Source organism: Bison bison, unplaced genomic scaffold (genome assembly GCF_000754665.1).
Source record: "Bison bison bison isolate TAMUID 2011002044 unplaced genomic scaffold, Bison_UMD1.0 scf7180017864471, whole genome shotgun sequence".
Lineage (NCBI taxonomy): Eukaryota > Metazoa > Chordata > Mammalia > Artiodactyla > Bovidae > Bison > Bison bison.
This window is the reverse complement of record NW_011495032.1, coordinates 6,480,265-6,504,330: the sequence shown is the minus strand read 5'-3', so window position 1 is coordinate 6,504,330 and position 24,066 is coordinate 6,480,265. Positions and strand designations below refer to the sequence as shown.

General features: G+C 48.4%; 1 long non-coding RNA gene across 1 annotated transcript in view; it reads left to right on the top strand.

Moving 5' to 3' along the window:
• Nucleotides 1-24,066, top strand: part of LOC105003578 — a 67,963-nt gene that overhangs the window by 43,452 nt on the left and 445 nt on the right. The window lies entirely within an intron of this gene.

Sequence of the window (24,066 nt, the reverse complement as noted above, 5' to 3'; positions counted from 1 at the left end):
AAGTTGGGGTTTGCCAGGCAGAGATGGGAAACAGCATTTGGGGTCCATGGGATGGTACTGGCCAAGGCACCAAAGAAGGAAGTTGTGGAGGAGGAAGGATTCAGTTGAGGCTGAAAGGGATGGAGAGGGTGAAGCTGCAGCAGTGGACATGGCCAGGTGAGTAAGGCAGGGCCTCATCCAGGCCCACCTGGGAGCCCTCTGGCACGCACTGCTCCCGCTCCTGCCCACCACACACACACCACAAACACTTGGCTGGGACCACTCCCGTGGTCTGGGCTGCTCCCTCTCCTGTATTTTCCCAGATAAGAAGCTCTTGAGGGCACAATCCTGCTGACCCCACTGTGGTCTCATCCTCAGCTGTAGCACAGGGACTGGATGCAGGAAACCTCCCTGGAATTTTGCCCCACACATCGATAAGTCTCATCCTGGGTGCTCTGCCTGCAGGCCCTGCCTGCTGCCTGCGTTGTCCAGAACCTCATCCTTCTTTGGGACTTGCTGCTCCTTGCACAAAGCCTTCGAGAGGACAGCTCCAGGCTCTCTGACCCCTCACCACCTCCTGTACCCACTCTGAGCCTGGGCTTGGACTAGACTGGTCTAGAGCCCTTGCTCATGTGGGTCCTGCAGGGAGTTGAGGGCTGGACCTGGGGTGGGGCAACCCTGAGCCTCCACTCACGCGAAGCTTAAAGACAGGAAGTGACAGAAGCTGCCGAGGACCATGTCTGGCTTTCCTGGGAGACCAAACATGCAGGCTGGCCTTATTGTGCTGAAATGAGTGAGGCTTGGTTCCCACCTCTGGGCCTTGACTACAGGTGGCTGTGGTCATGGTGCTGGCGCTGACTGCTGGTCTCTGTGTGCAGGGCCATTGGGCCACGGAGTCTGGGCAGAGGCCAAAGGAAGGTGCAGAATCCTCCCAAGACGCCAAGGTGTAGTTTGGTTTTTTCACATCCATCTCTGATGGAGAAACAGCCGACGAAAATGCTGAGGCTTAAAGAACCAAGCCCTGGGCTGCAAACAGCAGTCCTGGAGGGCTAATTGGCTGGTCTGTGATGGACAGGCGCTTTCTGGCAGTGAGCGCTGGGTGATCCCGGGACAGGGCTTTGCCATCTGGTCGCTGTCACCAGGGGTGGGAATGCTGTCATGGAGCTCCCAGCCAGCATCTCCTCCTCTTCTCTCTATACTGGCTGCAGGGCCTGGGGTCACAGCCAAGGCTAACAGGAAGGAACTGGGACCTGCAGGATCCCCTTCATAGTGAGGTGTAGGAAGCAGCGTCCTCCAGGGTGGGCCATGTTCCAGATCGTCTAGGAGGAGTTTCATGGAAGAGGGTCAGTTTAGAAAGGTTTAACTTTCGATTCATGGCTGTCAGCAAGCAAGTTTTGTTGAATCCTTAGCAATGTAGTAAGCGGATTAAGTGGGCTTCCAGGGTGGTGCTAGTGGGGAAGAAACTGCCTGCCGATGCAGGAGATGGAAGAGATGCAGGTTTGATCCCTGGGTTGGGAAGATCCCCTGGAGGAGGGCATGGCTACCAATTCCAGTATTCTTGCCTGGAGAATCCCATGGACAGAGGAACCTGGTGGTCTATTGTGCATAGGGTGGCAAAGTGTTGGACACAACCGAACCGACTTGGCACACAGGCAAGCACAATTAAGCAACCTTTGGTTGGTAGAAGATTCTGGTTTAAGCCTTCCATCCCAAACTCAATACATCTCACTCCCCACTCATGTTAGGGGAGTCGCTGACTGAAACCACCTGCCGTGGCACCACAGTAACCATGTGCATGAGTTATCTTACAACAGGAGGCAAGGAACAAGGAGCTAACAAGCTGCCACCCACTGGAAGAACTCAGGAAAGGTCAAAAGGAGGGAGGAGATGCCAATCTATATGTCCTACCAACTTCCCAGACTCCTCTTCTCTGGAATCCATCTTGTTTGAGCCATGTGCTTGCTGTCAGGAAGGACCCTGAGTCAGAATGATTGGCCAGAGACAACCTGGAAACTAACCCCATGACCATAAAACCCGATACTGTGAGCCACGTGGCAGAACAGTTCTCCCAGTTTCCCTTACCCTGCTGCTCTCTGCCTGTGCACCCCTCCCAATACAGTCTCTTGCTTTGTCGGTCTCCTTGGACAATCCATTTCCAAGTGTTAAGCAAGATCCTACTCTTAGGCCCTAGAAGGGGTTCCCCCTTCTGACAACACTCAGACTTGACCCCATAGCTGGGAGGACCTAAAGGGGCCTCTTCTGAGACAAGCACTCCTTCCTGCCTCACCCCATTCTGCCTTCTAGACACAGGCACCCTCAGGATGGGGCCAGGAGAGAAGGCTGGAAGGGACAAGTGGTCCCTGGTTCCTGCAGCTGCAGGACGCTGATGTGGGGGTCCTCAGCTGGATGCAAGTGTATTTGCCCTTCACTCTGACCCCTCCCTTATTATAGGGATTGGCTCCTGTGATTAGGGAGGCCAAGAAGCCCCATGGTCTGCCATCTTCAAGATGAAGAACCAGAAAGTGGAGTTCAGCCCAAGTTGGAAGGGCTGTGAGCCAGGAGAACCCATGGTGGAGCTCCGGGTCTGAGGCTGAATGGCCTGAGAACCCGCTATCTGTGGGTGGGTGGGTGGGTGGGGGCTGCTGGTGTCAGGCCAGGTTCCATGGCACCAAGAACAGGGGAGCCAATGTCAGGGAGCAGAAGATATGCATCCCAGGTCAAGCAGAAAGATCAAATATTCCCCCATCTTTTTTTTTTTTTTAGGTCCATGCTGTATAGCATGCTTGATCTCAGTTCCCCAACCAGGGATTAAACCTGTGCCCCCTGCATTGGGAGAATGGAGTCTTAACCACTGGACCACCAAGGAAGTCCCCCTTCCCCCATCTTTTTGTTCTACTTAGGCCATCCATGGATGGGGTGATGCCCATCTGCATGGGTGAGAGTGGTCTTACTGGTCCCTTGATTCAAATGCTAATCTCTGATAGAAATACCCTCCTGGACACACCCAGAAATGGTTTTTGACACCTCTATGGGCATCCCATAGCCCAGTCAAATTGATGTGTAAAATCAACCATTGTAAGAGGCAATCCCTTCCTCCATTGGGCAGGGACGGGAAACCATGCCACTGCAAAACCCCACCAAATCCACCAGCCTCAAATCCGCTCCCCTGCCCTGGCCCAGCCCCTTCCATAGGAGCAGGCTGAGCAGGACAGTGACACTTGACTGGAGCAAGCCTATGGCAGCTTTAGCCTCCCATAAACTTGGCAGCAGGGCCACGGCTGTTGGCCGCTCTCTTGAAGTCATAGGGTGAACCCTGGGTACCCACTTCTGAGCCACAGTAAAAGTCTCCTTGGGCATAGCACTCACCAGAGTTGCCCTGCTGCTGAGCAAGAAGCCACAGAGAGAACCATAGAGAGCTGATTTTGCATTATACCCGGGGAAGCAAATATTTCAAAGAACTTTCACAAACCCTTTCTCTTGTGATCTTCCTAACAGCCTGGTTAGACACAGTGTAAGAGCCAGCACCAGCCATGTGTAGACTGAAGCAGCTAATTAGCTTGTCTGAGCTTCAGTTTCCTCATCGGGAATATTGGGGATGATTGAGTCCACCTCACAGGGATGCCAGGAGAACTGAGTTTCAAAAGTATGTTAACGGCTTAGCCTGGAATCCTCCAAATTACTGCCTAGAGTGAGGCAGACTTGGTAGAGGGGTGGCAGAGGAAGTGGGGGTGGGCAGAGCTTGGGCTCTGGAATCTGTGGAGCGTGGACTCAGGCCCACATGGTCCCTTAGCAGCTGTGTGAGCTGAGGCATTGCTTACATCCTTCAGCCACTCATCCACTTCTGCTATGTGAGCATCTCGGCAGCACTGACCTCAAGTCTGCATCCCCATCCTCGTGAAAGGACACCACCATCCACCAGCTTCTCCTGACAAGACTGGGGCATCATCTCTGAAATCTCCTCTTCCTCACACTCCACACCACACTATCAGTATGTTTTGTGGATTCCATTTCTAAGCATCTTTCAAACCATTGGCTCTACAGCAGGGGTTACCCAAGGGGGCCTTCCCAGAGAGTTGGGTTCAACCTGTCGCCCAGGCAACTGGAGGTAGTTGCCTTCTGTGGTTTTGATCAAAACCTGGACTCAGTGCAGCCACCACCAAAATGTCAGAAATTCCCCATAAAATGATGATTCTGAAGTGAATCAATTATGCAGGAATCCTCCTTTAATTTTGTTCTCTAAGGGGACACCTCATATACCAGGAACACGTTGGTGAGGGGAGTGCTAGCATCCTTGGAAGATGCTGTGATGCTTGTTCTCTGAAGACCAGAGATGGATTCAGAGATGACATGGTTGGACAGGCACTGATTTCAAGGATGGAGGAGCCTGAGGGGCAGAGGCCGGGCAGTGGCACTGGATCATTAGAGGCAGTAAACTTGGTGACCATTGGAGAGTGTGGGACTGGAATGACTGTGACCTGACTTACAGGAACCTTGCTGTGGCTTTGATTTTAGGGATCTTAGGCTGAAATAGACAGGTAGTAAGCTAAGATCCTCTTGGACCTGACTTGGGTCACCACGACAGAGTGACGTGGCCTCTTAACCTGTCAATCCCTAGACCTGATTCAATGCATAGACCCAGAACCTATGGAAAGAATCTATCACCTTTAAAGCAGGACCTTTCAGGAATGTGAATCTTCCTCCTGACCTACTACAAGGTAACCTGGGTCACTGGCTGGGTATTTCTGCACTGGAAAAAGGGCTACTGAACAATGACTCCGAGCAAAGACTGATTCCTGGAAACTCAGAACCACACTCTGGTCTACCAGCTAGAGGATTTTGAGGTTAAGGTGATAACTGGAGGGTTTTAAAAACTATTTACATATTTATCAGCTGCACCAGGTCTTGGTTGTGGAATGTAGAATCTTTAGTTGTGGCATGTGGGATCTAGTCCCCTGACCAGGGATTGAACCTGGGCCCCCTGCTTTGGGAGTGCAGAGTATTGACCACTGGAGCACTAGGGCATGTGTGCACACATGCTAAGTTGTGTCCTACTTTTTGTGACCTCATGGACTGTAGCCTGCAAGGCTCCTCCGTCCATGAAATTTTCCAGGCAAGAATACTGGCGTCGGTTGCCATTTCCTACCTGCATCTCTTATGTCTCCTGCTTTGGCAGGCAGATTCTTTGCCCCTGCACCACGTGGGAAGCCCTGACCACCAGGGAAGTCTCCATAATTGGAGTTTTGACTCAATTCACCTCAATGAAGGCAATAGGAACCAGAACCTACCCCGCGCTTATTTGCCAAAGTTTTGAGTCACTAGTTTGACGGGGGACATGCTTGAGAATTGACAGAATCTCCAGATGGTCTCCCTGGTTTGTGGAATAGTTACAATTACAGTGGGGAAGGACCAAGTATAGAAACTTCCAGAATTCTACTTCCTTGTCAAAGCTATCAGCCCATACAATGCCACATCCTTGGGGCATTTCAGATATTCGTGCCAACATGGAACATTTGAGAAAAATTTCACAGGAGTGATTTCAATTACACTCTCACAGAGCTTGCCTATTTAGTTGGTACAGGACACAGATCCACAGATCCATCTTGCAGAGTAACCACACATCATTTAAGCTTATTCAGATGGTGATTTCAATTTCATCTGTTATTTTAGACAAGGTTATCTTGATGATGTGACACAGCCTGTGGCATCACAGCTAGTAAATGTTTCTGTTTTGGAGCCCCTCTGAGCACAAAGGCATCTAGAATTCAGTAGTTGGATTTCCCCTGAAAAGGATCAGTGCATCTTCACGAACTGCTCTCTGGATGACATCAGTTTCCTGGCACCGTGGTACAATTCACTGTAATGTTCTCATCCTATACATGTCACGATGCTGTGCACTGCATTGCTGACCTCAAGCCCACAGGTCATAGAGAGCAGAAAGTAACAGATACTTAAATGCTTTTGCAAGACACATGTGCACTATAGGATCGGCAATGAATCACATAAAAATACAGGCGCTTGGCTACCTCACTGGAGTTTCTGGGTTCTAGTGTCTCTGATATACTGAGATATTCCCTCCAAAGTGAAGAAGTTGATCCACTACACCCACTACTATAGGCTTCCAGGTGACACTTGTGGTAGAGAACCCGCCTGCCAATGCAGGAAGAGATGCAATAAGAGATGCAGGTTCAATCTCTGGGAAGACCCCTTGGAGGGGGGCATGGCAACCCACTCCAGTATCCTTGCCTGGAGAATCCCATGGACAGAGGGGCCTGGCAGGCTATGGTCCACAGGGTCATAAAGAGTAAACATGACTGAAGCGACTTAGCACGCATGCTCTGACCCACTACTACAATGAAGGAGGTATGATGCTTTGTGAACTCCTTTGGACTTCAGAAGGAACATGGAAAGAACCAAATGTTATGTTTGGTTGGGCTCTTCTGATTCATTTATTAAGTGAGCTGCAAGGTTCCCGGTTCTGAGTGGGACTCAGCAGCAGAGAAGCCTCTTAGGCTGGTCCAGGCTCTAATGTAAGTGGCTCTGCTCTTTGGACCTTTATAACCCAATAGATCCAATGGTGCCAAGCTGCTTTAATAGATCATGGATTGGAGAATCAGCAGAAACCCTAAGATTTGGGGGTAATGCAATGATCTGCTCAGCAAGCAACTCTTCTCTGTCTTGACAAGGAGCCCTTGGCATTATCCTGGGCCAGGTAGAGAAATGATATATCCCACCAGAAGATGTCAGAAGGTCATGCGGCCTGTTCTCCATGTTAGCTGGGAGTTATCTGCTCCACCAAGACATAAAATTGAGTTTGGCCTGCAAATTGCCTCACTATTTAAAGCGGGTAGATACAAGGAGCTATCTCCTCTCACACTGGTCAGAATAGCTATCATCAAAAAAGTCCACAAACAATAAATGCTGGAGAGTGTGTGGAAAGATGGGAACTCTCCTGCATACTTGTGGGATTGTAAATTGGTGCAGCCACTATGGAGAACAGTATGGAGATTCCTTAAAAAAATAAAAATAGAACTATCATATGATCCAGCAATCCCACTCCTGGGCATGTATCCAGAGAAAACTATAATTCAGAAAGATACATGTACCCCAATGTTCATTGCAGCATGAGGTAAAAGAGCCAGCACATGGCAGCAACCTAAATATTCATCGACAGAAGAATAGATAAAGAAGATGTGGTACAAAAATACAGTGGAATACTACTCAGCCATAAAAGGAACAAAATTTTGCCATTTGCAGCAACATCAGTTCAGTCACTCAGTCATGTCCAACTCTTTGAGACCCCATGGACTGCAGCACGCCAGACTTCCCTGTCCAACGTCAACTCCTGGAGCTTGTTCAAACTCATGTCCATCGAGTTGGTGATGCCATCCAACCATCTTATCCTCTGTCGTCCCCTTCTCCTCCTGCCCCCAATCCCTCTCAGCATCAGGGTCTTTCCAATGAGTCAGTTCTTTGCATCAGGTGGCCACAGTGTTGGAGTTTCAGCTTCAGCATCAGTCCTTCCAATGAATATTCAGGACTGATCTCCTTTAGGATGGACTGGTTGGATCTCCTTGCAGTCCAAGGGACTCTCAAGAGTCTTCTCCAACACCACAGTTCAAAAGCATCAATTCTTTGGTGCTCAGCTTTCTTTATAGTCCAACTCTCACATCCATACATGACTACGGGGAAAAACCATAGCTTTGACTAGACAGGCTTTTTGTCAGCAAAGTAATATCTCCGCTTTTTAATGTTATCTAAGTTGGTCGTTGCTTTTCTTCCAAGGAGCAATCATCTTTTAATTTTATGGCTGCAGTCACCATCTGCAGTGACTTTGGAACCCCCCAAAATAAAGTCTCTCACTGTTTTCATTGTTTCCCCATGTATTTTCCATGAAGTGAAGGGGAATGCCAAATGCCATGATCTTCATTTTTTGAATGTTGAGTTTTAAGCCAGCCTTTTCACTCTCCTGTTTCACTTTCATCAAGAGGCTTTTTAGTTCTTCTTTGCTTTCTGCCATAAGCGCGGTGTCATCTGCATATCTGAGGTTATTGACATTTCTCCCAGCAATCTTGATTCCAGCTTGTGCTTCATCCAGCCCAACATTTCTCATAATGTACTCTGCATATATGTTAAATAAACAGGGTGACAAGATACAGCCTTGATGTACTCCTTTTCCAATTTGGAACCAGTCTGTTGTTCCATGTCTGGTTCTAACTGTTGCTTCTTGACCCGCGTAAAGATTTCTTAGGAGGCAGGTAAGGTGGTCTGGTATTCCCATCTCTTTAAGAATTTTCCACAGTTTGTTGTGATCTACACAGTCAAGGGCTTTGGTGTAATCAATAAAGCAGAAGTGAATGTTTTTTATGGTATTCTCTTTCTCTTTCAATGATCCAACAGATATTGGCAATTTGATTTCTGGTTCCTCAGCCTTTTCTAAATCCAGCTTGAACATTTGGAAGTTCACAGTTCATGTACTATTGAAGCCTGGCTTGGAGAATTTTGAGCATTACTTTGCTAGCATGTGAGATGAATGCAATGGTGAGGTAGTTTGAACATTCTTTGGCATTGCCTTTCTTTGGGACTGGAATGAAACCTGACCTTTTCCAGTCCTGTGGCCACTGCTGAGTTTTGCAAATTTGCTAGCATATAGAGTGCAGCACTTTCACAGCATCATCTTTTAGGATTTGAAATAGTTCAACTGGAATTCAATCACCTCCACTAGCTTTGTTCATAGAGATGCTTCCTAAGGGCCCCTTGACTTTGCATTCCAGGATGCCTGGGCCTAGGCGAGTGACCACACCACCATGGTTATCTGGGTCATGAAGATCTTTTTTGTCTAGTTCTTCTGTGTATTCTTGTCACTTCTTCTAGTATCTTCTGCTTCTGTTAGGTCCATACTATTTCTGTCTTTTATTGTGCCCATCTTTGCATGAAATGTTCCCTTGATATCTCTCATTTTCTTGAAGAGATCTCTAGTTTTTCCCATTCTTATTGTTTTCCTCCAGTTCTTTGCATTGATCTCTTAGGAAGGCTTTCTTATCTCTCCTTGCTATTCTTTGGAACTCCTCATTCAAATGGGTTTACCTTTCCTTTTCTCCTTCACCTTTAGCTTCTCTTCTTTTCTCAGCTATTTGTAAGGCCTCCTCAGACAAACATTTTGCCTTTTTGCATGTTGCAGCAACATGGATGGACCTAGAGATGATAATACTAAGTGAAGTAAGTCAGACAGAGAAAGACAAATACATGATATCACTCGTATGCGCAATGTCATTTAAAAATGATACACACAAACTTATTTACCAAACAGAAACAGATTCAGAGACCTCAAAAACAAACGTATGGTTATCAAAAGGTAAACACGGGTAGGGGACAAAGCAGGAGCTTGGGATGAACATACAGACATTACAGTGCATAAGATAGATAACCAGCAAGGACCTACTCTATATAGCACAGGGAACTCTACCCAATATTCTGTGATAATCTATATGTGAAAAAGAATCTTAGAAAATGAATATATGTATAACTAAATCACTGTCTATATACCTGAAGCTAGCACAACATTGTAAATCAACTGTATTCCAATAAAAAATATTTAAAGGAGGGTATAGACCAGATAGGGCTTCCCAAGTGGTGCTAGTGGTAAAGAACCTGCCTGCCAATCCAGGGGATGTAAGAGACACAGGTTCAACCCCGGGGTCAGGACAATTCCCTGGAGGAAGGCATGGCAACCCTCTCCAGTATTCTTGCCTGGAGAATCCCATGGACAGAGGAGCCTGGTGGGCTACAATCCATAGAGTCACAAAGAGTCAGACACCACTGAGTGACTTTCACTTTTTCAGAGTATTTAATACCCAGAATATGAGGTGTGATGGTGTGTATTTAACAACCAACTCTCTTGGCAGGCTTCGGGGAGCCCTGATTTATAGTGTTTGCATTTCTGTGGTATAAATACTACCCCTGCGGCTGATCTCAAGCTACCAACAGGATGTCACTGAACACAGAGCAGAAAAGAGATTTCACTGTTGGCTCCCATGAATCAGCACGAGCTGGGACCACCATTCTGCCTCCCAGAGTGGATCTTTTTCTCAAATCCCTTTCTTCTATGTAACAAGATTCTTTTCAGAAAAGAATCAGGAAATGAATAATAATGACCAGAAAAGCACATAGTGAAACACATTTTTCTAGTGATCATGTTGGTAAATATCTTTTAAATAGAAATAAAATTAATTCAGTGAAAAAGAGAAGGTGATAGGACACATGCTTTCTTGGCCAGAATTTAAGGAACTTAGATGCCTCCCCCCTTCATCCTAATAAATAAAAAAGCTGAATGCTCTAAAAAAAAAAAAATCAACAACTCTTCTGAAATCTCTCAGAGAACTGGGGACCCAGGATAAATAGCTCTCCCCACATTGAAGAGACTGACTGGCAGAACAGAGAATCAGAATCTTCCTGAGCAGAAACCCATGAGCTGATATCTCTGCAGGAACCAGGGATGGGGTAGGGAAACTGACTGACATATTGCTGAAGGCTCACTGTGGATAAGCCAGAGACTTAAAAATTGCCGGGAGACCCACTCAAAGGGAAGTGGGGGGTGGGGAGTCCATTATTGTAAATTTTGCCTCTGGGAGCTCCACTAGGTCATCAGAGAAAGAAACCTCTTCACATTCCAGTAGGGAGAAGGGAAAAGAACTGTTTTGGAATATACTAGAGCATATTGTTTCCTTTTTTTTTAATTTTTATTTTATAGTAGAATATTGTTGATTAACAATGTTGTGTTAGTTTCAGGCGTACAGCAAAGTGATTCATCGTATGTACGTTCTTTCTTAGATTCTTTTCCCATGTAGGTTACCACAGAGTGTTGAGCAGAGTTCCCTGTGCCGTGCAGTAATGGTCCTTATTTGTCTATTTTAAATACAGCGGTGTGTGTCTGCATGTCAGTCCCAAACTCCCAATCTATCCCTCCCCAAACCCTGTTCTTCTTAACAAAACCTGCCCTCAGGAGAAACTATTTTACCAGAGCCTATGCTTCTGGAGTTTTCTCAGCACTTAACAGACCTGGGAGAGAGGAAAGGAGAAGAGTAATGGAATCATATTTAAGTCACTTCAGTGTATTTTTTTAAAAATTTATTTTATTGAAGTATGCTTGATTTACAATGTTGTCTTAATTTCTGCTGTACAGCAAAGTGATTCAGTTATATATAAGTGTGCATGTGTTCAGTCACTCAGTTGTGTCCGATTTTTTGTGACCCCAGTAACTGTAGCCCACCAGGTTCCTCTGTCCATGGAATTTCCCAGGCAAGAACACTGGAGTGGGCTGCTGTTTCCTCCTCCAGGGGATCTTTCTGACCCAGGGACTGAATGCATGTCTCCTAAAACTTCTGCAGCTCCTGCACTGGCAGTCAGATTTCTTTTTTTTTTTTAACCACTGAGCCACCTAGGAAGCCGTTACATCTATTTTTTCTTTTTTGTATTTTTTTTTCTGTGATAGTTAAAGGGTATTGAATATATTTCCCTGTGCTATACAGTTGGATCTTGATTTTTATCCATAGTCTATATAATAGTTTGCATCTGCTAACCCCAAACTCCCACATCAGTGTGTTTTCTACTTTTTGAAAAAAGGAAAATACTTTTTTCTAACTATTAGCCAGTCACAGTAATGAAGAACATTACAGCTTCTGATTTTGAGCCTTAGCTTCTGCAAGTTTGTCGATGACCTCATCAGATTTGACTTTCTTTGAATATTCATGTTCAGTGAACAGCATGGTGTGATTTGACAATCTTTATTCATACTTGATCAAAGAACTCTTTTTGTTCATCTTAACTCCAAAGAGGAGCTTCCCAGGTGGCTCAGTGGCAAAGAATCTGCCTGCCAAGGAAAAGACGCAGGTCCTGTCCCTGGATAGTGAAGATCCCTGGTGAAGGAATGACAACCCATTCCAATATTTTTGCCTGGAGAATCCCATGGACAGAGGAGCCTGGTGGGTCCTCTGGGGTTGCAAAAGGATCAGCCTTGGCTTAACAACTAAACAACAAACACTTTAAAAAACATCTTATACATGAAGCAACATATAAATAGACCATTTTTGCAAATACAGCTTTAGTGGAACACAGCCACACACATTTATTTACATTTTATTCATAGCTGTAACAGTAATTATGACAGATTATATTGCCTCCAAGCCTCAAGTATTTTTTATACCAATCTTTAAGAAAAAATTGGCCAGCTCTGACCTGAAGGGTTGAAAAGAAAATAATTGTATTTAATATTTATTTATTTGGCTGTGCCAGGTCTTAGGTGCACATGTGGAATCTTAGACCTATAGTTGTGGCATGTGGGATCTGGTGTCCTGACTATGGATAGAACCCGGGCCCCCTGCAGTGGGAGTACGAGGAGATCTTAGCCACTGGACCACCAGGGAAGTCCCTGTAATTGTTTTTAAAGTGCAGAAAATATGAATATATTTCCATCAAAAAATCTGAATTATGATAAACATAAGGGTAAAAAAAATCTCAAGTTTTGTGTCTTCAGAAAAATATTTTTTCTCTAAAAAATTTCAAAAGGCTCTATTACAATTGTGTGTGTGTGTTTAATATGTAGAACTCTGAAACATGGAGCCCAGGGCAATGGCCCCTCTTGCTGAGTCTAAGGCCACTGATATGGCAACTGCTCTATGAGCCATAGGCTGCTGGCTGTCATGACTCTCATGTGGAACCCAACCCCAGGAAACTATCAAAGTAAAGGCAGACATTTGACCCAAGCTGCCCAATCATGTTCCAACAACAACAAAAAAGGAAATTTAACCAAGGGACTGGAAACCAAATCAAGTTAATGACAGAGTTCGAGATGGAAGGTCATGAACTGCCACCTTTGGGATCCTCAGAGCTGTATCCAGACATTCCTGAATTCTGTCCCCTGGGTCTTCCTGTTGGGATTGCTAGTTCTTTCCTCAGATTCTACCAGGCCTTTCAGCATCCTTTTATTAGTTTTTTTTTTTTTCTTTTTTCTTTCTTTTACTGGTCTGGTCTCTGTTATTTGAAATCAAAAGATCTCTAACAATGACGTGAGGGGTGATCTGGGTGCCAAACTGTATGGCTGGGTCAGGCATAAACCAGCAGGGTGCAGTCAGATGGGGATGAAATTGTGTCCTGGCTCCATCACCTGCCTACTGTGTGACCTTGAGCAAGTTACTTAGCTTCTCTGAGCATCAACTTCTTCCTCTATAAAACAACACCAAAGGCACTGCTAACCTATGGAGCATCTTTGTAAGAATGAGAAAAATGCCCTCTGGGCACAGGGCTTGACCAGTGGGCTGCAGCCTGGACTGGAGCCCTCCACAGCCCCCAGCTGGGCATTTTGGTGCAGTGCCCAGTCTGTATGTTGAGGAGTGGTACCCTGGCTTCCATGGACTATTTATAAAATCCACAGGTGTCCCGTGTACAAGAAAAGCCTCCCTTTTCTTCTTCCCCACCCAAGTCTCAGCCCAACCACAAACATCACAGAAATCGACAGGCTAGATGTGGGTGTTAGGACAAAGGAATGAGGTAATTATGGAGAAGAATGCCACAGGAAGTCTCCTGACAGCCGGGCTGGATTCCATGTCACACTGACCCTCCTATCTGTCTGTTTGCCTTTGGGCCCTTGGGAGAAAATGAAAGAGTATGTGGCGATCTTTTCAATCCAGACTCTGTTCATCAGGCCAGCTTTGGGGAACACCTGTGTCCCGGCTGGTTCCATGGGCTGGAGGAAGCCCAATTGTGCAGCTTGATCCTAGCCTGCCGAGAGGAGAAAACCTAGAGGGGAGCAGACTGGCTTGTGGGAAACACTTCAGCAACACCGTAATAGTGGGTGTCTATTCTTGTGCACTTCCTCACGGCTGGCACATTTTTCTCAGCACATCCTCACTCAGGTGCCAGGTAGGCAGGGTGGGGCCACTGCTGCCATGTCATAGGGAAGTAAACCGAGGCTCCCAGGACTAAGGGCTTCCCTGAGAGCTCAGCTGGTACAGAATCTGCCTGCAATGCGGGAGACCTGGGTTCAATCCCTGGGTTGGGAAGATTTCCTGGAGAAGGGAAAGGCTACCCACCCCAGTATTCTGGCCTGGAGAATTCCATGGACTGTACACTTCATGGGGTTGCAAAGAGTTGGATACAACTGATCAACTTTCACTTTCACTTTCCCAGGACTAAAGTCATTGTGCACTTAATAATACTCTCTGAAGTTGACACGGAAACTTTATTTTGGTGATGCCTAGGCTCAACTTCAAATCAGAGTGTGGGGGTGAATGGGGTGGGGGAAACAGGACTTCCACTCCCTCTCTGGCCACTTTGCTTACTTCCACACCCCTTTCAAGGGAATATAAGCTACTCTTCTATTCGGATGGCAAGATGTACCAACGTGCCACATTAGCCATTGGGCAGGACCCTGGCCCTCAAAAATGTGCCTTTTTCCAGGGTCTTCAGTTTCTGTTGGCCCAGGAAGAGGGCCCCAGCTTATTCTGGACTGTTTTATTCCTCAACCAGGTGGCACTAGTGGTAAGGAATTCGCCTGCCAATGCAGAAGAGATGAGTTCAATCCCTGGGTCAGAAAGATCCCCTGGAGAAGGAAATGGCAACCCACTCCAAGATTCTTGCCTGGGAAATCCCATGGACAGAGGAGCCTGGTGGGCTACAGTCCATAGGGTCACAGAGTTGGACATGACTGAGCGACTAAGCACACATGAACGTGCTGACTGAGATTGTGGGTCTGGGCTACAGAGAATAGGATTCCTGTTCAGTGGGAAATTGGAAGTCTCCCCACAGAGGACCAAAATGTGCTCTCCACCAAGCTCTCCAGATCTTTGCATGGAAACATTGGAAGAGACCAATTTTTATTAAAGTGGCCCTTTCTCCATCTCCTGCTTGGCATATGTCACAGGCGCTGTCCCCTTGGAGCCCACTACGGTGGACAGAAGGTTTGTTTGTGGGGAGTTTGTGGGAGCACTCTGAAGGCACACCCCTATGAAAGGGAAGGGCCGATGCAGGAGTGTGCAGAAGGTGTCCAGTTGCCAGGCAGTCTCCACAAAGGCCTGGGGCTAGCCTAAAAGGGGCTTTGAGGATATACCAATTCATCGGTCATAGCCCTGCAGTCCTGCAGAGGAAGGGAGTGTGTCCTAGGGAGGGGTATCCTATGGGGGAGCAAGTAAGGCAGAGAGAGCTGACTATGGGGTGGGTGGAGTGGGGGTGTTTCCAGCAACTGGAATCTTCCATTCCTGAAGGGGGATTCAGAGAGGCATCTAAGAGGCAAAACCTTACTATTGTGCTTCTTTGAGCATCTGTCCTCTTGACCTCAGAGGAGCTGGATCCTGCCTTGCTGGGTCTTCTAGTCAAATGCCAGGACAGATGGAGACGCAGAACCTGCCCTCAACTCTGATGGGGCACAGACGCAAGCCGCGGGAAGGAGTGTTTGTTGTGAGCCCAGGGCTTCCAGGGGAATGAGGATCTCAGAAAGGCCTGGAGGATGGTGATGAATTTGAAAGAGGAGCAGTTATTTAGGAGAAGCTTCCTTCTCCTGTGACCTATGAGGTAGGTTGGGATGAATGCAGAGGATCCTAGGACTCAGTGGGGGTCCTTCCATAGCAGGAAGGGAGGCTTCCAGCTTCTGCGGCCCACAAAGGTCTTCCTGCGACAGCACAGGCCTAGTTCAGGAGGAAGTAAAGCCTGGGGAAGATGAAGCCTCATCCCTGATGGACCTGAATGGGTTGTGGGAGGCCCATTGTTATTGTAGAGATCCCAAGGGTGGTCGGGCCACAGCGCAGGGATGGAGGAATGGGAGGATGAGGTGGGTAGACATGGGGCAGGAACCTGGCTGCCCTGGGGGCTGAGGGGACCTCAGAGGGGAGCTGGAGAACAAATCTGATTGGGGTGCTGCTGGGATTTAAGGCCAGCCCATGGCTCAGCTGGTAAAGAATCTGCCTGTAATGCAGGAGACCTGGGTTCGATCCCTGGATGGGAAGATCCCCTGAAGACGGGAATGGCAACCCACTCCAGTATTCTTGCTTGGAAAATCCCATGGACAGAGAAGCCTGGCAGGGTACAATACCTGGGTTCGCAAAGAGTAGGACCTGACTGAGTGACTTTCACTTTCACTGCCAGCTCAGAGGGTAAAGAATCTGCCTGCAATACAGAAGACGCAAGTTCAATCCCAGGGTCAGAAAGATCCCCTGGAGAATGGCATGGCAACCGACTCCAGTATTCTTGCCTGGAGAATTCCGTGGACAGAGGAGCCTGGCAAGCTGCAGTCTATGGGGTTGCAAAGAGTCAGACCTGATTGAGCAACTAACACATACATACACACAGCCAGCTTCCTCTGGTGCAGGTTTTTCCGCAGAGAAAGGCCTGTAGGGATGGCAGGAAGGGGCTGATTGCCTCTGGGGCCTCTCTATGACTCAGAGCATTTTCCAGCTCGTTGAACCAGGGCTGCGCTGTGTGAAACTTTTCCTGAACTCTGGTGTGTGCATAATGAGGAGGGAATTTGCTCCATAGGTTGGTTGATTACTCCTGTACCCAGAACTCCTCACAGGCCCTGGGATGTCCAGCGGGATCTTTTCAGGAGATGCTTTACACTCTGTCCTGGAAGTTGTGTTTTCTAGCCCAGAAGTTGTGTTTTCTGGAGTCTAAATGGGCTCAGATTTTGAAAGGTCCAAATTCTGAATTCTGAGCTCATGGGACTCTGGCCTTGGCAACCTTGTCTTCTCTAGCTGGGGACCTGGTGACTTTGTGCGCACCAATTCTAGGCCCAGAGCAGAGCTGGGAAGATCAGGATTCAAAGTTCTGGTCCTTTTTTCTTTACCGCCATGCCAGGAGCTGGCCAAGGGTGGAGGGGTGGAGGGATAGAAGACCCTTACCCCTACCCCAGCGCCTCTGCCAGCAGCCACCTCCTCCATTTTGTTCATTCCTTTGAATAAGGCATTTCTCCACAAATCTTTAGTAATATAGCAAATATTTATGATCTGGGCAGTCATTAACATATTACAGTGGGTTCCCTTTTCAGCTGGGAGACCGCTCAGGCAATGGGACCCAGGATGATAAATTTTGGTGCAAAGAGAGGTGTCCCTATTGGGAAAGAGGGTGTGGGGTAGGGGAGGAGATGTTGGAGACTGAAATCAAAGCTCCTGGGGCTCCCAGGGGTCTGGACTGGCCTGGAGAGCAGACTGGGAGTGGAGTGGTGACTGGAGCTGGAGGTGGGGCATTTGCCATCATTCCCAGAGGAAGGCACAGGTGCAGAAGCCGGTTGTGGCCACTATGGACAGTTCTGTGACTTAGGCCAGGGGAGAGTTCCAGTCTGGAGATGGGGTTGAGGGGGACTGGAGATTACGAAAGTCCACGACTGGAGTTTCAGATCCGAGGGTTGTCTGCACAGAGGTGGGATTTAAAATCCTGAACTGGCCCAAGATGGTCCAAGAATGAGGGTGATGGGCATTAAGGGAGGCTCAGGATGAAGGAGGGGTGGACGTTGGCTGGGTTTTGAAGGTGCTGAGATGGGGCCTGGTACTTAGGTCCCAGCAGGCCCTGGAGCAGCCCCTTACCATGGGGTACCAAGGATGCTGAAACTGGGTCTTGCCTTATCAATCCAAGGAGCACATGTCCTTCAGAGGGTCAGGTGCCCAATAAGTGCAGTGCCAGCAGGCTGGGAGTCTTGGGGCTCTTGGGCATCTCAAAGAGATAGACTTTGCATCCTTTCTGTTAATGAGCCAAGTGGGCAGAGTCCTGCCTCAGCTGTCTTTGACAAGCGCATGCATTCGTGCTAAGTCGCTTCAGTTGTGTCCGACTTTCTGTGACCCTATGGACCATAGCCCGCTAGGCTCCTCTATTCATGGGATTCTCCAAGCAAGTATACTGGGGTGGGTTTCCATGTCCTCCTCCAGGGGATCTCCCCAACCCAAGGACTGAATCTTCATCTCTTCCATCTCCTGTATTGGCAGGTGGGTTCTTTACCACTAGCACCATATGCGGAACCCTTGACAAGAGAAGGTTTTAACCAGACACAAGTGACTTCTCTACCTCTGATGATCCTCTGCAAATATATTGCTAAAAACCTGTCACAATCTTACATTTCAAACAGGGCCTCGGTAGCTAAATTCAAAGCACTGCATCACCACCAAGAGTACATCAGCCAGCCTTATTGGTGAAGCTTTAACCAACTGAGAGGACAGCCTGATGCCTTGAGAAAGAGTCTCATGACAATGGAGTATTTGTTGGGGGAACCTGCGTGGAGAAGACCACCTCAGCTCCCCTCCCAGTGCAGGATCTGTTCACCCACAGGGCATCGTGAGTGGTATAACTGAACAAACCAGGCTTGGGATGATTCCTTAAAAAATTTATGTTATTGTAGTATAGTTGATTGACAGTGTTGTGTCAATTTCTGCTATTTAGCAAAGTGACTCATGTATATATACACATTATTTTTCGTATTCTTTTCCATTTATGGTTTATCACTGGATAGTAATACAGTTCCTTGTGCAATACAGTAGGACTTTGTTGTTTATCCTTTCTGTATGGAGTGGTTTGCATCTGCTAATCCTAAACTCCCAGTCCATCCCTCCCTCACCCTCAGCAACCACTAGCCTGTTCTCTGTGTCTGAGTCTGTGTCTGTTTCATAGATAAGTTCATTTGTGTCATATTTTAGATTTCACATATATATAATATCATATAGTGTTTATCTCTCTGTCTGACTTACTTCACTTAGTATGATCATCTCTAGGTCCATCCACATTGATGCAAATGGCATTATTTCATTCTTTTTATGGCTGAGTAATATTCCACTATATATATGTACCACATCTTCCTTATCCATTCCTCTGTTGATGGACGTTTAGGCTGCTTCCCTGTCTTGGCTATTGTGAACAGTGCTACTATGAACATGCGAGTGCATGCATTTTTTTAAATTATAATTTTGTCCAGATATCTAGGGCTGGGAGAATCCTAATCTCATTTCTGTCACTCACCCAAAGTGGGAACCTGGGTAAGTCATTCAATTTTCTCATCTGTCAAATGGACATGAAAATCCCTGGCCGCCTGTCTCACAGAGCTGTAAAGCAAATCGAATGAACTCACTGATAAGAAACTAATTTGAAAATTAAAAAGAACGTCAGGTTCCAGGTTTCCTCCATTCCTCTGCCTGATTCCATCCTGAAATCTCTGAAGACTGCAACATCTTGGCCCATCTGGGGGCTGTTCTTTTGCCTTCCTGGGCTTCTCTTCAACATCAAATGACACTGCAGCTGGGAGTCGGAAAGAACTAGCTCTAATTCAGCCCTGAGCTAACAGCAGATGATGAGATGGGAAAACGGGCTCTAAAAGCATATGAATTCTTCCACATGCCACCTCCCACACAAGGGTCATTTGACTCTCCATCAACAGCAGCTAATGATGTGGGGAGATGCGACCAGAGCAGAGGCTCTTCTGCCTCTTCCCATACTGTGGAGCCTCATGGCAGGGTGAGGGCCTCTGGATTTCAGGAAAGCCGCCCGCCTGTGAAAGGCTGAGAAGACTCTTTGGCAGCAAATGGATGCAGTTCCAGGGAGCGGGTCAGTTCTCACTGACCATCTAGCGAGGCTCCTGTCTTTCCTGGGGCCATGGGAGAGGCCCACAGCTGCTTGGGCTGGTGCCTCTGGAGAGGCAGAGGCCCGTTTCTGAGTCAAGGCCAGCGTTTATTCTCTCCTGTGGGCACTCCTTTGACAAAATGCTTGTGGAGCCCTGTGCTCCATACCAGACAGCATTGGCCCAGAGGGTGAGGCATCCAGTCTGATTCACAAGCCCCCTTGGCTGTTAATTTGCAGTTCTGGCTCTGGCCGGGGTCCACACTCTGTAGTGTCGTAAAAGGTGTGTGTTGCTATGTTGTCACCCAGGAGTCTAGCCAGACAAGCGCTGGGTTTCCAGTCTTCCACACACCCATTGTGCTGGGGCCTGTGGGCTGTGGGACACCACGGTTCTAAAGTCTCACCTTTTTCTCTCTGCCCTGGAGGCCAATCCCTTCCTCAGTAGTTGTCTTCCTTACTGGTAGGACTTGGATTTGCTGGTGTCCATGCCTCCTCTAGGGCTTCCCAGGCGGCACTACTGATAAAGAGCCTGCCTGCAAACATAGGAGACCTAAGAGACACAGGTTCAATCACTGGGTTGGGAAGATCCCCTGGAAGAGGGCATGGCAACCCACTCCAGTATTCTTGCTTGGAGAATCCCATGGACAGAGGAGCCTGGCGGGCTATAGTCATAGGGTTGCAAAGAATCAGACATGACTGAAGCAGTTTAGCCCGCAAGTACGCATGCCTCCTCCACCTGTGGTTCAAGCATAAATCCCAATTATTCTCAGCCAAACACCGGAAATCCCAGACTCCTTGTCACTGGTTGGTGCAAAGGAGGCTTGTAACACAATTCTGGCCAATAGGACGTGAGGGGAGTCAAGCTGGGGGAGGAGCTTCCAGGAGAGATTTCCCACTGACCAAAGAGACACACTAGGGACTTTAGTGGTGGTCCAGTGGTTAAGTTTCCAAGATTCCAATGCAGGGGTTGCTGGCTCAATTCCCAGTTCGGGAACTAAAAGTCTCACACACTGAGAGGCCAAAAATTAAAAAAAAAAGAGAGAGACACATTAGAAGAGTTGCCTTCTCTCTCCCTGTGTGGTGTCGGTATCATGACTAGAAAATTGGCAGCTATCTTGAAACCATGATGGGAGCTAGCCTAGGACAAAGTTCTCATACTGAAGAACCGAACTGAAACATGGAAAGAATCCAGGTTCAGGTTGATGTCACTGAATCACTGAAATGATCAGCCAAGTGCTTCCCTTCCTCCAGCCTTCTTGACCTGTCAAATTTTCTTCAGTGCCACTTTAGATTGGTTTTTCTGTTTCTTGTAGCAGAAGCAACATCATTGACGGGGTCCCTGTCTCCATGGGCTTACAGCCTCTTTCGACCTCTTTGTCAGCCATAGAGAATGGAGTCAAGTGGCCTCATACTCTGAAAAAACTGAGCTAAAGCTACTGAAGTGTCTAGGCTGCATTGCTGGATTGTCGTAAAGGGCCCCCAAGTTCTGCTGCCCCAGGGGAGTCTTCCCTGTTCCTGCCATTCACCCCAAGGCTGTTTTTACCAGAGGTTACTTCCAATCATGGACGAATGGAGCTTGTAGGAGCAGCAGGGTCAGGGCCTCAGAAAAGTCTCTGCAGGCGCCCCCAGAACTAAGTCAGACATGGAGGGGTGGGATCTGGGGTGCAGGAAGTAAGAAGAATAAGGCCATTTGTCAGGGCTGAGTTTCTGGGTTGGGGAGAGGCTGACAACAAGGGGACACCACCACTGGGGGCTCCTGGAGGGACAGAAACCTGTCTTATTCATCTGAGCTGCCCTGTGCTGGCAAGTTCAGTTGTGTGCAGGGGACATGAGTCCAGTAGATGCAGTCGTTCATTCATCAACAACAACTTTGTGCCATTTTGTGCTGAGCAAAGAGATACTGTCCTGAGCAGGACAAGCAAGGTCTCTGCCCTCTGGGTCCTTATGAGCAAGTTGGGGCAGAGGCATGAACATAAACCAGGAAACAAATAACTGATTAACCAGCGAGCTAACTAGCTAGTAACGGACGAATATTTGTAGTTAATAATATGTGGTGCAAAGCATGACAGGCTGTGTGTACTGTGGGAAGGGAATATTGCAGAGGGTGGAGGGAGTCTAGGAAGGGCGTCACCAGGCCAGAGTGGGGAGGATGAGAGGAAGCCAGGCATCAAGACTGCAGCAAGGGTAGTAGGGGGGAAGAATTGCCAGATCAAGGCTCCCAAGGAGGGGGTGGGGGGTGTCTGGGAACTTCTGAGGGGCCTTAAGGCTGAAGAGGGTGATGGGGGCCAGCTTCCTCAGCCGTGTGGACCGTGGTCAGGCGTCTGGAGAGATGGCTGAATGGTTCTGAGTTCTAGATTGTTAGTCCGGAGCATCTATATCCTTCTCTATCAAGGTCATCATTAGTACCAGAGACCTAAACATAAGTGTGTTTGCATTCAGGGACTAAAGCTCACGGTTGTGGCAGAGGAGAACACAACAGGTTGAGAGCAGGTGAGAGCCAATGTCTGGGGCATCTGCTTTCGTCATCCCGCGGCTATGACCTGTGGTGTCTGGGACTAGGGCTCTTTCTGCTTCATCCTTCTGCCTGCTCCCACATGCCTCTCACCTTTGTGTGTCAACCAGAGCTTAGGTGGTTTTGCCCTGGAGGCCCTGCCACCCACCTCACTCCCAGTGCTCCCTTCCACACAGGCCTCCTGGTGGGGAGAGATGGTGGACTTCATCCAGGAATGATGACCTGACCCTCCGTGGGAAGCAGGACCAAGAAAGCTTGGCCCTGGAACTCTCCTGTCTCCATGCTCCCTGGCCTTCCCTCCTACTGGACTCATCTGCGTCTGCCCAAGCAAGGTCATCCTGAGCTCCCAGTTCCTGGACCTTGAGCTCCTGGCTTGGCTCTCTTTCTCCAAATGACCCCTGGCCCAGTTACCCTGATTACCTCAGTTGCTAGTGCCACCCTTCTCTCCCCGGCTGAGGATGGATGAAGATGGCTTTATTGTTGATTCTTTGCGACCCCATGGACTGCAGTGCTCCAGGCTTCCCTTTCTTTTGCTTTCTCTTGGAATTTGCTCAAACTCATGTCCCTTGAATCAATGATGCCATCCAACCATCTCATCCTCTGTCGTCCCCTTCTCCTCCTGCCCTCAATCTTTCCCAGCATGAGGGTCTTTTCCAGTAAGTTGGCTCTTCCCATCAGGTGGCCAAAGCATTGGAGTTTCAGCTTCAGCATCAGTCCTTCTAATGAGTATTCAGGGTTGATTTCCTTTAGGATTGACTGGTTTGATCTCCTTGCTGTCCAAGGGATCCCCAAGAGTCTTCTCCAACACCACAGTTCAAAACCATCAATTCTTTGGCAATTCTTTTTTAGAAAGCATCAGTTCTTTGGCACTCAGGCTTCTTAATAGTCCAACTCTCACATCTGTATGTGACTACTGGAAAACATAGGCTTTAGAAGGCTTTAGTTTGGCACCTCTTAAGGACAAGACTTAACAAAGAAATGAAAAGAGGCACAGAGGTGAGGGCCTGGCTAAAATCTCAGCATCCAGGTCGATGGGGCTGGGAGGCTTCCCTGGCCCTCTGAGCTAGTCTCTGGCCCTTGGAGCTGGACGTGGGGCAGGGCCTCGATGCCTCCCTGCAGAGTGGGATGCCGAACTGACATAGGTTCATGGTGGGCTCAGCCCAGCTGGCTCCTCAGCCTGGTGTCATGAGCCCTTGGTGAAGATGTGATGTTGCGGGGTCGCTCCTTGTCTCTCCACTTCTCTGAGTCCCTGCCCGCTCCCTGGGGCCAGCCCCTCCTCTCCCCCTCCTCCACACTGAGCATCTCCTTGCCCCCTTCCTGCTTCCTCTCAGAATAGGCCTCAGGCACAGCTCTGGATCAGCCCTGCCCGCTCTGCCTCCTCATTTGGCTCCAGAGTCCCTCCTCATCCTGGCCAGCTCTGCAGACTCTTCCAGGCTGTGAGGAGGCACAGGTGCCATCACCTGGGTGACCCGCCGTCACAACCTCCCAAGTGCAGGGAACCGGGTGGAGCGGATGGCTCAGCCTCTGCTGATTCGGGCAGCGGCAGCTTTACTGCCCCTCTGTGGCCAGCCAGTGACCAGCCTCCATCCCAACTCCTTTTCTAGAGCCTGGGTAGGGAGTGAAGGAGCTCGCATCAGCACCTGCTGTGTGTGAGGCTCAATTTAGGTCTATCAGATGTCCGTGGAGGGCTCCCCATGTGCCAGGCACAGGGCCAGGTGCGACACCGCACACCAGTGGCTATGCAGACCACAGAAGTGAGAGTGCAGGCTAGGACCGAGGCCTGGGGGGCCCCCTGCACTCACATAGGCCACCTGCCTGCCCCCCACTCCCAGTGCATCACATGTACCAAAAGCTACCACCAAAGACTCCCAATAACTGAGTGAAACCTGCCCCTTCCCAGGGGCCTCCAAGGCCCCGTAATCCTGCCCACCACCGCTCCCCAGCATCCACTTGGAGCACAGCCACCATCCTTGACCTGAAGAAATGGGTTCCTGTCG